We start from the raw sequence: 9,648 nt of genomic DNA on the forward strand, positions 1-9,648 counted from the left end.
ATGAGTAATCATTCATGACTTATTTACATGAAAACAAAATTACATATCCTTTATATCTAATCCATACACCAACGACCAGAAACACCTACAAACACTTTCATTCTTCAATTTTCTTCATCTAATTGATCTCTCTCAAGTTATATCTTCAAGTTCTAAGTGTTCTTCATAAATTCTACAAGTTCTAGTTACATAAAATCAAGAATACTTTCAAGTTTGCTAGCTCACTTCCAATCTTGTAAGGTGATCATCCAACCTTAAGAAATCTTTGTTTCTTACAGTAGGTTATCATTCTAATATAAGGTAATAATCATATTCAAACTTTGGTTCAATTTCTATAACTATAACAATCTTATTTCAAGTGATGATCTTACTTGAACTTGTTTTCGTGTCATGATTCTGCTTCAAGAACTTCGAGCCATCCAAGGATCCGTTGAAGCTAGATCCTTTTTTTTTCTTTTCCAGTAGGTTTATCCAAGGAACTTAAGGTAGTAATGATGTTCATAACATCATTCGATTCATACATATAAAGCTATCTTATTCGAAGGTTTAAACTTGTAATCACTAGAACATAGTTTAGTTAATTCTAAACTTGTTCACAAACAAAAGTTAATCCTTCTAACTTGACTTTTAAAATCAACTAAACACATGTTCTATATCTATATGATATGCTAACTTAATGATTTAAAACCTGGAAACACGAAAAACAACGTAAAACCGGATTTACGCCGTCGTAGTAACACCGCGGGCTGTTTTGGGTTAGTTAATTAAAAACTATGATAAACTTTGATTTAAAAGTTGTTATTTTGAGAAAATGATTTTTATTATGAACATGAAACTATATCCAAAAATTATGGTTAAACTCAAAGTGGAAGTATGTTTTCTAAAATGGTCATCTAGACGTCGTTCTTTCGACTGAAATGACTACCTTTACAAAAACGACTTGTAACTTATTTTTCTGACTATAAACCTATACTTTTTATGTTTATATTCATAAAATAGAGTTCAGTATGAAACTATAGCAATTTGATTCACTCAAAACGGATTTAAAATGAAGAAGTTATGGGTAAAACAAGAGTGGATAATTTTTCTCATTTTAGCTACGTGAAAATTGGTAACAAATCTATTCCAACCATAACTTAATCAACTTGTATTGTATATTATGTAATCTTGAGATACCATAGACACGTATACAATATTTCGACCTATCATGTCGACACATCTATATATATTTCGGAACAACCATAGACACTCTATATGTGAATGTTGGAGTTAGCTATACAGGGTTGAGGTTGATTCCAAAATATATATAGTTTGAGTTGTGATCAATACTGAGATACGTATACACTGGGTCGTGGATTGATTCAAGATAATATTTATCGATTTATTTCTGTACATCTAACTGTGGACAACTAGTTGTAGGTTACTAACGAGGACAGCTGACTTAATAAACTTAAAACATCAAAATATATTAAAAGTGTTGTAAATATATTTTGAACATACTTTGATATATATGTATATATTGTTATAGGTTCGTGAATCAACCAGTGGCTAAGTCTTACTTCCCGACGAAGTAAAAATCTGTGAAAGTGAGTTATAGTCCCACTTTTAAAATCTAATATTTTTGGGATGAGAATACATGCAGGTTTTATAAATGATTTACAAAATAGACACAAGTACGTGAAACTACATTATATGGTTGAATTATCGAAATTGAATATGCCCTTTTTTATTAAGTCTGGTAATCTAAGAATTAGGGAACAGACACCCTAATTGACGCGAATCCTAAAGATAGATCTATTGGGCCTAACAAACCCCATCCAAAGTACCGGATGCTTTAGTACTTCGAAATTTATATCATATCCGAAGGGTGTCCCGGAATGATGGGGATATTCTTATATATGCATCTTGTTAATGTCGGTTACTAGGTGTTCACCATATGAATGATTTTTATCTCTATGTATGGGATGTGTATTGAAATATGAAATCTTGTGGTCTATTATTATGATTTGATATATATAGGTTAAACCTATAACTCACCAACATTTTTGTTGACGTTTTAAGCATGTTTATTCTCAGGTGATTATTAAGAGCTTCCGCTGTCGCATACTTAAATAAGGACGAGATTTGGAGTCCATGCTTGTATGATATTGTGTAAAAACTGCATTCAAGAAACTTATTTTGTTGTAACATATTTGTATTGTAAACCATTATGTAATGGTCGTGTGTAAACAGGATATTTTAGATTATCATTATTTGATAATCTACGTAAAGCTTTTTAAATCTTTATTGATGAAATAAAGGTTATGGTTTGTTTTAAAATGAAAGCAGTCTTTGAAAAACATCTCATATAGAGGTCAAAACCTCGCAACGAAATCAATTAATATGGAACGTTTTTAATCAATAAGAATGGGACATTTCAACATGCCTATAAAAGGCCAGTTTACTCAACGTAATATTTACATTTTTTTCTTTAATCAATATTTATATTTATATTATAATTATAATTTTAAATTAAAGTTTAATAATAATAAGGTATATACAAGGGTGTTTTTAATTCGGGTTTCAAACCGCTTTAAGCTAAGGAAGTATTGGGTATTGTTCGGGGTATTGTTCTTGAATCCAAGGCCAACCATACAGTCGTCTACCATCATTACGTCTATGCAATTTGCCTACAATATTGAGTCTCAATATTGAACAGTGAGTTTATAGTCTCCCCTTTTAAATACTTTAAATATTTTTGGGCTGAGAATACATGCAATTTATTTTAAACGCGATAAGACACAAGTACATACTAAATTCTACACTGAGTTAAACAGAAAATCCCTTAGCTTTGGTAACTAATAGCTGCCAGTACATAGGATATGGACTGGTGGGCGCGAATAATTGTATATGGATCCATAGGGCTTGACATCCCCATTCGAGCTAGAGCGCTAGCCTTTTAACGGACGTATGTTATTTGAGTTTAAGACACGTTGGTTTACGTGTATTAAAACGAATGGGGTAATTATCACTATAGCGTTAAGTTTAGTTACCAGGGTGCTCTGTTACGTAGAATCTATTGATAAACTTTTGATGAAATCTTATGGTCTATCTTTATATATGTTTATGACTCGAGCAATTAAACCTATAACTCACCAACATTCGTGTTGACTTTTTAGCATGTTTTATTCTCAGGTCCTTAGAATGCTTCCGCTGTGATGTGCTTATTGCCTGCATGGAGTCTCTCATGCTTTGTACAAAGTTTATTGCATTCAAAATAAAACTGCGTTGTGTAATAAATAATTGGACTGTGATGTCAACCTGTAAATTAAAGACTTATGTATTTCGGGGTTTTGCTTATACCTAAGCACTCGCCCACATGTTTATAACTTTCTATGTTTAGAAAGTCACTTATTTTAATGAATGCAATATTTTATCAAAACGTATCATATAGAGGTCAAAACCTCACTGTGGAATCAATGATTAACGTGCCGCGTCAATAGCGATTTTGACGGGTCGTTACACCTACAAACTTCTTATGCAGTTCTTGTTGGGATTTAACATGTTCATATATCTTAAAACCTTTTAAGAATCATAATAAACGGAAGCGTGTAAAATCAAATTTAACTTGTTAGTCATTCAACCATTTTAAATGTAAATCCCATGGATCAAGTTGTGAAATAATACTTACTAATTAACAAGAAAGGATAGTGTTATACCTCCTCAAAGCAAGTTTGAGGGCTGCAATAAATGGGCAGAAAGTTTGATGAAGTTGATGATGATAAGAGCTCCAACTTGAACCTACAAGTGTGCAAAACTCCAACCCTTTAATGTACCAATACACCTTGAAGTTGCTAGACCTTAATCACCCTTAAAACCAAGCTTTAAGCCCTTTTCTTCTCTTTGTAAAAATCGGCCAGCAGCACTTTTAAAAGGTGCAGTAACTAGTGAAGGAGATGATGGTGAATTTAGTCTCAAAACAATGAAACCTCAAGAGGTAATACCCCAAACTTGTACCCAACACCTAATACAATGGTTAGGATTTTTGACACTTGAAATATAAGCCTTCAAACAAGCCCAAGAACACTCCCTTCACTCCCAAAATTTCGGCCAGACTGCAGCAAGAAAAGAATGAGAGTGTTTTCCTTGTTTTTGGTAATGTTTGAATGCATGTTATCTTCTCTTTCTTGAGTCAAAGCATAGGTATATAAGTTAAGCATGTTTTTGTAATATTGTGCCATCTTAAAAGTAGTAAAAGAGCATGTGTGAGACCTCCTTGGTCTCAACAAAACCGTCCCCCATGGGGAGTGTTGCAAAATTTGTCACTTGCATTTTGTAATTAAACTTGTAACATATAATGCCATGCCCTTTTATTACTTACATTTATAAAACAATTGTTTTATAAATGTATCACAATATAACTACTTAAACTTATTAATAATTGAATGCTTATCATATAAATTATCCAAATAATTTTATCTCAAGTAATAATGTTTTAGAAAACCGTTTTTCTAAAATTCAAGTGTCGCGTATTTATTTAACGACCCATTCGTTAAGATTAAATACTTATAAGGTGTCGGTAAGCTTCTTATTGGGTATGACCCGACTTGGATCATAACATACTAGCCACATTAATTTAATATGTCTCTCGGGCATATGAAATACCTTCAATCTCCCACTTGCACGAGAAACATAAGAAATTAATGCAAGTGATGGATACAGCCTAACACACCGTCCATTACCCCTAATATGTTATGACTTTGTGCCATTCAATAACATCATCCCTTTCGAGTTCCCATCTCGAATATGATTAGGTGAATCTTTCATTATTTCCTTTCGTCCTAGATGTCATGTTAAATCCAAGAGATACAGAGTGATCACTCTCTTATAGATTTAACTTTTCAGGCCTTAGACATCTGACTCTCAACGAATAAGAGGGACAAATTCCATCTTGACTACATACGTCCTAGATATACACTTTGTAATATACCCGAGTTCTTCCTTATGTACTACCATGTTTCAGAATAGCGAAGGAAAGAATCAAGGCACAGTACTTGGTGAATATCCGAACCCAATATGTATCTCAGGTCAGAGGATACAATGATATTCGCCTTTACTCAAGATTACATGTGATCAACCACGAAGGCTCCATACAGTAAATCTTGAGAGCGGGTCTTCCAATATTTGTATCCCACAAATATCTATGAACCTTGGTAGCAACCTTGCCCCACATTCAACCTATGAATGTATACCAATCCGAGTTCATAATAGTCTAAACCTCACACTTGTTCCCACAAATGTGATCGACTACGGAAATTTAGAATAATTGCTTATTCATGGATGAAATATGCAAAATAGGAACATAACTCAAATAAATTAACACCATAGTTATATTAATGAGTTTGAATAATTTCGTTCCGGTACAATACATAAAATAGATCATATCCAATCACTAGAATATCGAAGCCCTAATGCACAAACATGTCCTTCATGTTTTGGCCCATGTAAAAGCTTCGTGAGTGGATCCGCAACATTATGATCTGTATGAACTTTGCGAATACATATCTTTCCTTTTTCAACTTCATCCCTTATGTAGTTGAATCTCCGCTCAATGTGACGAGTCTTTTGATGGGCACGAGGTTCCTTGATTTGAGCAATCGCACCCTCGTTGTCACAAAAGATCTCAAGAGGGTCCTGAATGGAAGGGACCACTCCTAAGTCGTCGATGAATTTCTTCATCCATGCAGCTTCCTGTGCTGCCAATGAGGCGGCAATGTACTCCGACTCTGTAGTGGATAACGCAACAACCTCCTGTTTCGAACTCTTCCAAGAGACCGCACCTCCATTTAATGTAAATACATAACCGGATTGTGATCGAGAATCATCTCGATCAGTTTGGAAGCTCACATCCACGTAACCTTTTACAGCGAGTTCCTCCTCACCAGATCCGTATATTAGAAACATATCCTTAGTCCTTCTAAGGTATTTCAATATACCTTTAACAGCAATCCAATGACTGTTTCCTGGGTTGTTCTGGTATCTACTTGTCAAGCTTAGAGCGCATGACACATCCGGTCTAGTACATATCATTGCATACATGATAGACCCAATAGCAGATGCGTATGGGACTTTCTTCATTCTCTCTTGTTCATCTTTCGTGGCAGGACACTGAGATGAACTGAGAACGGTTCCCTTTTGAATAGGTACCAAACCTCTCTTAGAGTTTTCCATCTTGAACCTTTTCAAGATTTTATCAATGTATGTACTTTGACTTAAACCTATAAATCTCTTGGATCTATTCCTATAGATCCCTATCCCCAATATGTATTGTGCATCTCCAAGATCCTTAATGGAGAAGCAACTCTTTAGCCAAGTTTTGACTCCTTGCATTGTGGTAATATCATTCCCAAATAATAATATATCATCCACATATAGCACAAGGAACATGATAGTGCTCCCACTAGCTTTCTTATATACACAAGCTTCATCACCATTTTTAATGAAGCCAAATTTCTTGGCTTCCTCATTAAAACGATGATTCCACATTCTAGATGCTTGTTTCAATCCGTAGATTGACTTCTTTAACTTGCATACCATTTTAGGATATTTTGGATCAACAAAACCTTCAGGCTGAACCATATAGACATCTTCCATAAGATATCCATTTAGGAAAGCGGTTTTGACATCCATTTGCCATATTTCATAGTCGTAGTGAGCAGCAATGGCAAATAATATCCTAATAGACTTTAGCATTGCCACTGGCGAGAAAGTTTCATCATAATCAACCCCTTGAGTTTGAGTGAAACCTTTTGCTACAAGTCTAGCTTTATATGTATCCAAGTTTCCATGTATGTCGGTTTTCTTCTTGAAAAGCCATTTGCAATCAACTAGCTTAGAGCTAGGAGGTTGCTCAACAAGTTCCCATACTTGGTTTTCATACATGGATTGCATCTCGGCGTTCATGGCATCCTGCCATTTATCTTTATCAATCCTTGATAAAGCATCTTCGTAGTTTGTCGGTTCATCTAAATCAACCGTATAGCAACCATCCACGAGAAACCCATATCTCTCGGGAGGATTACTAATCCTACTAGATCTTCGAACGTCTTGTGTACCTTGATCATCCATTTGATCATTATCAACATTTTCATGTTGAGTGCTAGTGTCAACCAATTGTGTATCATTTATTTGATCTTGAACCTCTTCAAGATCTATCTTCCTTTCACTATTTCCTTCCATTAGGAACTTAGTTTCAAGGAATTCCGCCTTCCGAGCAACAAATACATTTTGTTCAGATGGATCATAGAAATAGTATCCCATATCATCCTTGGGATATCCTATGAAGATACACTTCGTGGATCGAGCATTCAACTTATTAGGGACGTAACGCTTAGGATAAGCTACACATCCCCATACCTTTAAGTATGATAGAGAAGGAGGTTTTCCAAACCACACCTCGTGAGGAGTTCGTTCCACTTTCTTGGTTGGGGCCATATTTAAAATACGAGCCGCGGAGCTTAGACAATAACCCCAAAATGATAGAGGTAACGAGCTTCTTGCCATCATAGATCGAACCATATCCATTAGGGTTCGGTTCCTCCTTTCGGAAACTCCATTAAGTTGGGGTGTTCCGGGTGGAGTAAGTTGTGAGATAATCCCACAACTCCTAAGATGATCTTGGAAAGCATCGCTTAGGTATTCACCTCCTCTATCGGTACGAAGTACCTTAATTGTCTTATTGAGTTGATTTTGTACTTCGTTTTGATATTCTTTGAATGCTTCAAACGTTTCGTCCTTGTGTCTTAATAAGTAGACATATCCGAAACGACTAAAGTCATCAATGAAAGTAACGAAGTATCTTTCACCATTCCTAGTCATGGGCTTAAAAGGTCAACATACATCCGAATGTATTAATCCCAATAAGTCTTTAGCCCTTTCATAGGTCCCTTTGAAAGGTGCTTTAGTCATCTTGCCTTGTAAACAAGATTCACATACATCAAACGAATCCATTTCATTTGATTTCAAAAGTCCATTCTTTTGAAGTGTATGCATTCGGTTCTTGTTTATGTGACCAAGGCGACAATGCCATAAGTAGGAATCACTCAAATCCCTTTTGAGTTTCTTGGTGCTTGCATGGTATATTGAGCTACTAGATAATGTGTCATCATGAACCAATTCATAAATTCCATTTGAAGGTGAAGCCTTGAAATAGAATATATTATCTTAATAAATGTGGATATCATCATTAACAAAATTAGGATTAAAACCACATTGTTTCAAACGGGAAACAGAAATAATGTTTCGACATAAGTCGGGTGCATACAAAACATCATTCAAAATAAGTTCCAAGCCACTTGGAAGTTTTAACACAAAGTCTCCTTGAGCTTTCACTCGCACTTTAGCTCCATTCCCCATGAAGAGACTTGATGTTCCCGTTTGCTTGTTACTTCTTTTGAACCCCTGCAAAGAATTGCAAATATGAGTTCCACATCCCGTGTCTAATACCCATGTATTAGAAGAAGCAATACTAAGCTCTATATATACCATATATATATTACCTGAGGTTTGCCCCGCATCCCTCTTCTCCTTCAACTCCTTAAGGTAGACCGGACAGTTTCGTTTCCAATGACCCATCTCACCGCAACCGAAACATGGGTCTTCCTTGGGGTTTGCCTTCTCGGCTACCTTTTGCTTCTTAGCCTTGTTGATGGTTGGGGTAACCATCTTCCCCTTCCCTTTGCCTTGATAGGCGGGTCCTTTTCTCTTAGCCACCTTTGGCTTAGAGGTCTTACCTTTGGACCCACCTTGATCGATTGCTAACACGGGTAAAGCCCTTTTACCCATGCTAGTTTCCGCCGTTCTAAGCATACCGTGAAGCTCACCTATGCTCTTATCCATCCCATTCATATTGTAATTAATTACAAATTGATCAAACCTTTTTGATAGGGAGTTAAGGATAAGATCGGTGGCTAACTCATTAGATATGTTTAGGTTAAGACGGTTAGCACGATCGATAAGGCTTTTCATCTTAAGTACATAAGATGAAACCGATTGGGTATCGTCCATACGACAAGCATGTAGCGCCCGAACCGTTTCGAAGCGCTCGACACGCGCTTGTTGGAGGAACATCTCCTTCAATTGCGTTATCATGTCGTATGCACTATGGTGCTCGAAATCCTTTTGGAGTTCGGGTATCATAGTCCCAAGCATTAAGCATGAGACTTGAAGGGAGTCGTGGCAATACTTATCGTAAGAGGCCATTGCCTCCACATCATTCTCATCTGGTTGATCGGGAATGGGGTCCTCAAGCACATACATTTTATCCTCTTGTTTGAGGACAATCCGAAGATTGCGGAACCAATCCATAAAGTTTGTATGGTTGAGTTTGTCTTTCTCTAAGAGACCTTAATGATAGGTGGTTCAGGTTAAGTGGTGCGTTTGGAATGTTGTTGTTGTTATTGGCGGCCATCTACAAAATTAACAAAGTTCGTTTAAGTATCGATTTTTAATTTAACATTCAATACCCTTTTAAATTTTAATTGACTTATTAAATATTAGAATCCAACGGTAAATCAAATTTCGGTTAGGTGACCTTTATCCCGTTATTTGATTTAGCTAGGTAGTCATTATATGACAATTGCAATCCTTTTGCAACTTCTAATGTATGGG

Source organism: Rutidosis leptorrhynchoides, chromosome 9 (genome assembly GCF_046630445.1).
Source record: "Rutidosis leptorrhynchoides isolate AG116_Rl617_1_P2 chromosome 9, CSIRO_AGI_Rlap_v1, whole genome shotgun sequence".
Classification (NCBI taxonomy): Eukaryota; Viridiplantae; Streptophyta; class Magnoliopsida; order Asterales; family Asteraceae; genus Rutidosis; species Rutidosis leptorrhynchoides.